At 37.9% G+C, this 6,046-nt stretch overlaps 1 pseudogene; it reads left to right on the forward strand.

The window, feature by feature from the left end:
* Positions 1-1,233: 1,233 nt before the first annotated feature.
* Positions 1,234-6,046, forward strand: part of LOC106302830 — a 7,688-nt pseudogene continuing 2,875 nt past the window's right edge.

The raw sequence follows: 6,046 nt of genomic DNA on the forward strand, positions 1-6,046 counted from the left end.
AAACCTAATCAAGTATATTATTTGACACACACCACAACCAGACTTAGTTTTATGGTTTACATATTGATATTTTGACCCAACGAACATCTTTGCATATTTAATTAAGAGGAAACAAGGTTTTCCCCCTATACAAAGAGGGGATTCGACACAACAAACAGAGAGGATAACTAGACGAAAACAGAACAGTGGGAATTTAGTTCAAGTCAAAAGATCTCAGAACCAAAAATCAATCCGAACTCTGGATGTTCCTGTGTCTACAGTTTTTAAGAGACTATTTCATGGTGTTGGATACATTCACACTGATGCTGTTTCACCTAATGTAAATCAAGGGAAACAACTCACTCCATGTACACCACGAAACATAATCAAATGTGCTACAAGTAAGTTTCAGTGGATCAAATGCGCTAATGTTGATGTTTTTATATCCCCCCTGTCCATTTGAATCTAACCAGTATTTATATTTTTATCATTCTAAGGTATGGATTGTGGAACTGAACAAGCTTCATATGGAACTTTACAGAGAAGTTGTCTCACATCTGTAGCATGTAATTATATATATCATTATGATAGAGACTGTAAATCGTATGAAAGATATTCAGAGACAAAACACTTATTTTATTTTATTTTTTTGTATTGCTTTGGTAGACAAAGCTGGCATCAGAAAGAGACCACGATCTGGCTTACAAGACAAAACTAATATATGCAGTTTTATGGATCGTCTGGATGAAACTAGTGGTGATGAAAGTGAAGAGGATGGTAATGCAGTAGCTTATGATTCAGACTTTGAAGGTTATAGTTTAACTTAGTTTCTCTATCTATATATTATTTAATACTGTTTGTATACGTTTATTGTATTAACATTGTCATGTTTTGTGTGAATGCAGATAGATTTGATGAAAATTTTCAAGAAGATCTTGACTGTAGTTCACAAGAAAACACAGATGAAGAATCGGATCCAGAAATTGAAGTAGTTGATTTAACAGTTACTAAGGAGCCAAATAGCATACCGGCCAGGAACAGAGTTAAATCTCTAGCATCACTTTTTGAAGAAGCATTTCGTGCTACAGAAAAACCATCTAAAAAAACTGGACCAAAAGAAGATGGTAATATACACCGATTTACTTGCATGTGATATTTAGAAAAACAATTTTGACATACTGATTTTTTATGGTATCTACAGCTTATATAGATGAAGGGGATGCTACTTTCACATGTACTTACTGTGGAGCTATTATGTGGTTTGGTGAACGCTTAAACAGGCGTCTAAAAACACGCAACCCTAAGTTTGCTCTCTGTTGTATGCAAGGACAAGTGCAGTTACCATTACTAAAACAACCACCAGAAGTACTTCAAAATTTGCTGAATGGAGATGATAAATTAAGCGAGCATTTTCAGAGGAACACAAGAGCTTACAACATGGTGTTCTCATTCACTTCACTTGGTGGTAAGGTTGATAGAGCTGTTCGGAAGGGAAAAGGTCCAAACATGTTGGTACTCCAAGGTGAGAATTACCATTTAATTGGTAGTTTACAACCACCTACTGGAAATGATGCTAAGTTTGGACAGCTTTATATCGTTGACACTGAAAATGAAACAGAAAATCGAACAAATGCTTTAAGGTAACTATTTGAATATACTTTTTTTTTTAATAGAGAAGATTTGTTTACTGTGACTATTAATCTGAACCGTTTTATTTGTTATTTTTTACAGCAAAGGGGGGCAAAAGAAAGCTTATAAAAAACGTGATGGACTTAAGAAGGAGATCATTGACCTTCTGATAAAGATGTTGAATGAGACCAACCCTTACGTTAAACAGTTCTGGTCAGCAAAAGATCGTTTCACCATCAATCCTAAAGACTCTTTTCACATGAGGATAGTTAGTGATAGAGCAAAGGATGGAAGAACCTATGACACACCCACAACGTCAGAAGTTGCTGCACTGATTCCTGGAGATTTTAATCTGGACATGGATAAAAGAGATATTGTTCTTCAACAGAAATCAGGCAAGTTGCTAAGGATCGATGAAATACATGCTTCATATCTTGCACTTCAATATCCTCTTTTATTTGTACATGGAGAGGATGGTTTCAGGCTTGGGATAAAGAAATGTGTTACTAAAGCTACAGAGAAACAGAAAAAGGAAAATATCAGCATGAGGCAGTTCTTTGCGTTTCGTTTGCATGAACGTAAGAATGAGGCTCATACTATCCTAAATTCAGGAAGGTTGTTTCAGCAGTTTGTTGTGGATGCCTACACAACTATAGAATCCAATCGCCTTCGCTATCTGAAGACTCACCAGACGAGTTTGCGTTATGATAGTTATGACTCTATCAAAGAGTCAGAAAATGCTGGCAGGATTGATATGGCCGAGCAAGGATCTTCGTTTCTCTTACCAGCTACGTTCACTGGTGGTCCTATATATATGAAAAACCTCTATCTGGATGCAATAACTATATGTAAGCATTTTGGTTTTCCTGATCTTTTCATCACTTTTACATGCAATCCTAAATGGCCAGAGATCACAAGACATCTTAAGAGACGAAATTTAAAGGCAGAGGACAGATCAGACATCATTTGCAGGATGTTCAGTATGAAACTGGATTCATTGATGGATGATTTGACTAAGAAGAATATCCTTGGCAAAACTGTATCATGTGAGTTAAATATTCAGCTTTCTTGATCATATGTCTTTATATTTTCAACTATTTACTAAACAAGTGATTGTTGTCTGATCGTTGCAGCTATGTACACGATTGAGTTTCAGAAACGTGGTCTACCACATGCTCACATTCTCTTATTTATGCATCCTACGGCCAAGTTTCCCATAACAGATGATATTGACAAGATCATTTCAGCTGAGATTCCTGATAAGTCTCAAGAACCAGAGCTGTATGATATCATTAAAGATATGATGATTCATGGACCATGTGGAGCTGCTAATATGAAATCTCCTTGCATGGAAAATGGGAAATGTTCGAAGCTTTACCCGGAATCATTTGCTGATAAGACAACAGTGAGTAAAGAAGGATTTCCGATTTACCGTAGAAAAGAAGATACAGATCGTTTTGTAGAGAAGAATGGGGTGAAATGTGACAACAGATTTGTTATTCCTTATAACAAGAAACTATCTCTACGTTATCGAGCTCATATTAATGTAGAGTGGTGCAACCAGGCAGGTTCTATAAAGTACTTATTTAAGTACATTAATAAAGAAAGTGATCGTGTGACAGTTGCTGTGGAACCACCATATCACATGGTTGCAGAGGCGCTTGGTTGTGCAGAAGGAGAAGTGGACTAAAAAAAAAGGAAAGAATTCAAGGAGTTCTTTGATCATGGATAATTTTTAAGTTCCCCATTCATTACAGGTCTACTGCAGTTGAGAAGCTTAATTTCCATCTAACAGGCAAACAAACCATTATTTTCAAAAAAAAAGACAAGCTGGAAGCAGTGATCAGTCGTAAACTCATTGAGAATACAATGTTCTTAGCATGGTTTGAGTTGTGTAAAGTTGATGATCTGGCTAAAACTCTCACCTATGCTCAGATTCCTAACTTCTTTACATATTCAAAGAGTCAGAAGAAGTTCATAAGACGGAAAAGGGGATTCAGTATTGGCCGAATCAACTATGCTCCACGTAATCAAGAACATGCTTATTATCTCCGTGTGTTGTTGAACTATGTGAGAAGTCCTACGAGTTATGATGACATCAAAACGTTTGAAGGTTGTTTATCCAAGCCACAAAGATGCATGTTATGCTCGAGGATTGTTACATGATGATCAAGAGTACATTGATGATATTCTGAGGAGAAGCTATGAAAGCACAGGAGCTGAGCTAAGACAATTGTTTGTTATGATGCTCATGAACAACAGTTTATCTGGGCCAGAGGATGTTTGGGAGAAGACTTGGGAATGTCTTTCAGATGATATTGAGCATCACAGGCGTAAAACTTTCAATAGGCCAGGTAGTTTTACTTCACCATTTTCGTGTATTATTTGATTTTCTAGCAAAATGTTACATACTTTTTCTGTCTTTTTAAATAGATAAATTTCTGTTGTAGGACTATTGTTAAGTGACGATGAGAAAAAGAAATTCGCTTTGCTGGAGATTGAAAAGATTCTAAAGCGTTGTGGGACTTCTTTGGCAAAATATCCTTCTATGCCACAGGCAGCAAAGACACATAGAAAGGATTCAAATGTGTTGATATTAGACGAGAGAAGCTTTGATCGTGAGGCTTTGTTAGAAACTCTGGATAGAGATATTCCAAAGATGACTCCAGAGCAAAGTAAAATATATGATGAAATTCTAGATGCTGTTAAGAAGGAAAGAGGTGGAATGTTTTTTGTATCTGGATTTGGTGGCACTGGGAAAACTTTTCTCTGGAAATTACTATCTGCAGCCGTTAGATCGCGAGGAGACATTGCTCTTAATGTTGCATCGAGTGGGATTGCTTCTTTGTTGTTACAAGGTGGTAGGACTGCTCATTCAAGGTTTGGGATACCACTTAATCCAGATGAGTTTTCTTCGTGTACTATGGCTCATGGATCAGATCAAGCTAATTTGGTGAAAGAGGCATCACTGATTATATGGGATGAAGCCCCCATGATGAGTAGGTATTGTTTTGAGGCACTAGATAGAAGCTTATCTGATATTATTGGGAAGCAGAGCGACAAGCCTTTTGGTGGAAAGGTTGTAGTTTACGGAGGCGATTTCAGACAAGTTCTCCCAGTAATAAATGGCGCTAGTAGAGCTGCCATCGTTATGGCTTCAATGAATTTTTCGTATCTGTGGGAGCATTGTAACGTGCGGAAATTAACTAAGAACATGCGATTAACATCTGGTGGTGTGTCAGCTGAAGAGTCGAATGATCTAAAGGAATTCTCTGAGTGGATCTTAAAGGTTGGTGATGGTACACTTGGAGAGCCTAACGATGGATTAGCTGAGATCGAGATCCCCTCTGAATTTTTGATTACTGATTCTGATGAACCAATATAGGCCATTAGCAAGGAAGTGTACGGAGATCCTTCTTCGTTAAAAGGAAACAAAAAAGCTAAATTTTTCCAAGAGAGAGCTATTTTGTGTCCAACCAATGAGGATGTTAACCTGATCAATGATTACATGTTGGATAAGCTGGATGGTAATTTATATTATCACCTTTTTGTGATTGATTTTAGATCCCAAATTTACTGTTTCTTATATACACTAAATACATCCTATGTTTTAATTTTTTTTTAGGTGAGAAAATGATTTATCTCAGTGCAGATAGTATTGATCCTACTGATACAAAAGCAGTGAATGATGAAGCACTTGACTCAGATTTTCTAAACAATATTAAAGTGTCTAGACTGCCGAATCATAGACTTCGCCTGAAAGTTGGTTGCCCAGTTATGGTTCTCAGGAATGTTGATCATCCAGAAGGGTTAATGAATGGAACAAGGCTACATATTACTCAGCTGATGGAATTTATGGTTGCTGCTAAGATTATCACAGGATCTAATGTTGGGAAGACAGTATATATTCCTAGATTATTGATAACACCATCTAATACGAGACTACCTTTCAAAATGCGCCGAAGGCAATTGCCTTTAGCTGTTGCTTTTGCTATAACAATAAACAAAAGTCAAGGGCAGTCTCTCTCAGAAGTTGGACTCTTCCTACCCAGACCTGTGTTTTCACACGGACAGTGTTGGGGTCGAAAACGGTTGCGACGAAGTTAACGTCCAAATCCCCGAAGGAGAAAAACGAAAAACCTTCTTCGACAAAAACTTTTTCGAAAAAGATTCTACCTTACGAAAAGCTTTGCGGAGGAAACGCGAGTCATCGGACAAGAGCTCGAAAAGGGTCGCTACGCAGCGACCGAACGCGTGTTCCGCTCGGTCGCTACATAGCGACCGATCTCGAGCCAAAGTTCGGTCGCTATGTAGCGACCGAGCGTTCGTCCGCTCGGTCGCTACGTATCGACCGAGCTCTTCCGAAACGTCAATACGACAGTAGTCCATGTATTCTCGTCTACCCTTCGATGCTATCTCCCGAAGACTGTAGCGAACC

Source organism: Brassica oleracea, chromosome C7 (genome assembly GCF_000695525.1).
Source record: "Brassica oleracea var. oleracea cultivar TO1000 chromosome C7, BOL, whole genome shotgun sequence".
NCBI classification, from domain to species: domain Eukaryota; kingdom Viridiplantae; phylum Streptophyta; class Magnoliopsida; order Brassicales; family Brassicaceae; genus Brassica; species Brassica oleracea.